Source organism: Jaculus jaculus, chromosome 14 (assembly GCF_020740685.1).
Source record: "Jaculus jaculus isolate mJacJac1 chromosome 14, mJacJac1.mat.Y.cur, whole genome shotgun sequence".
In the NCBI taxonomy this organism is placed as follows: domain Eukaryota; kingdom Metazoa; phylum Chordata; class Mammalia; order Rodentia; family Dipodidae; genus Jaculus; species Jaculus jaculus.
The window spans coordinates 63265789-63267509 of NC_059115.1; the positions used below are offsets into that span (position 1 = coordinate 63265789).

General features: G+C 43.7%; 1 pseudogene; it reads left to right on the forward strand.

Annotated features, from left to right (window-relative positions):
• Window positions 1–271: 271 nt before the first annotated feature.
• Window positions 272–714, forward strand: LOC101605945 (annotated as a pseudogene).
• Window positions 715–1721: the final 1007 nt, after the last annotated feature.

Below are 1721 nucleotides of genomic sequence, written 5' to 3' on the forward strand. Positions count from 1 at the left end.
TGGGGAGTTGATCCTGGGTCCTTTGGCTTTACAGGCAAGCAACTTAACCACTAAGCTATCCTTCCAACCTGAAAGTAGACTTTATTAAGGAACATATAGAAAAAGACTTCCAAGAGAGTGTGGAGGGTTCTCCAAAAGAAAGGAGATTCTGTATCAGGGGCTTGGAATTGGTAATAAAAGCCCCAAAGTGTTGGAGCAAATGGCTTAGGATTTCCACTGGCAACCAAAGAATAGAAAGGAAAAAAGGAGCCTTTTTGCCTCTGCTGCCGCCATGGCACCTATGAAAAAGCTTGTGGCGAAGGGGGGCATAAACAAGAAGCAGGTTCTGAAGTTTACCCTCGACTGCACCCACCCTGTAGAAGATGGAATCATGGATGCTGCCAATTTTGAGCAGTTCCTCTAAGAGAGAATCAAAGTGAATGGAAAGGCTGGGAACCTTGGTGGAGGGGTAGTAACCATCGAGAGGAGCAAGAGCAAGATCACCATAACTTCTGAGGTGCCCTTTTCCAAAAGGTATTTGAAATATCTCACCAAAAATATTTGAAGAAGAATAACCTACGTGATTGGTTACGCGTAGTTGCTAACAGCAAAGAGTTAAGAATTACGTTACTTCCAGATTAACCAGGATGAAGAAGAGGAGGAAGATGAGGATTAAAACACTGGTCTGGAATATTTTGTATGAATTCATGAATAAAACTTAGGAACAAAAAAAAAAAAGGAAAGGAAAAGTTTTTTAGTTAGAACTCAGAGAAAAGGGGAAACTCAGCAGTGTAGCTCTGCAAGCAATATCTCATTAAGAAGATAACTATTTCTTTCATCTTTTTAGCATGTCTGTAGGTAATGGGGGGGTGTCTACTGATCAGGCAAGTGACTGACAGGCTTCCCAATCCAGTGGGCTGTGTCTCTCTGGTCAGGAGGAAGTGGCTCTTCCTTTTCTAATGTTACCAGGGGAACAGGAGATGAGGTCCTTCCTTCAGTGGCCTCTAGGCCTCATGTCTGCCTACCCACCACACTTTGACTAGTTGTGAATCTCTGCTGCTCACTGCAAAAAGAGAGGTTTGGGGCTGGAGAGATGGCTTAGCGGTTAAACACTTGCCTATGAAGCCTAAGAACACTGGTTCAAGGCTCGATTCCCCAGGACCCACGTTAGCCAGATGCACAAGGGGCACATGTGTCTGGATTTGCAGTAGCGGGAAGCCCTGGTGGGCCCATGCTCTCTTTCTCTTTCTCTGCCTCTTTCTGTCTGTTGCTCTCAAATAAATAAATAAAAATGAAAAAAGAAAGAGAGGTTTTATTGATAGGAAAAGTGCGCAACTTTGAACTCAAATAAAAGCTAAGCTCTAAAATCCATCAAATGAAGCATGGCAGCCTTCCTTTTGGAACTGAACAAGCCTCTACCCTCATTTTCTTTTGTTTTTAAACTTCTAGTGTTTGAAGACATGGCATCTTCACATGGTTGCAGTTGTGTCTCTTGTCTTCTCCATGTGTGGAGAAGGCATGGTTTCTATAGAACACATCACCTTCAGTGATCTTCGCCCTGGTCATCTGGGTTCTTCTGTCTTTGCTGCTGGAATTCAACTGAAGCAGGGCTCCAGGTGAGCTTTCTGTGAAGCCCAGCCTGGGGACTGGGAGAATGTGACCCTTTGGAAAAAAAACAAAAAAGGCTGTAGAGCTCCCTTTTTTGTCACTTGCTTCTCCAAATTCATTAGTGTTCCTGAAAC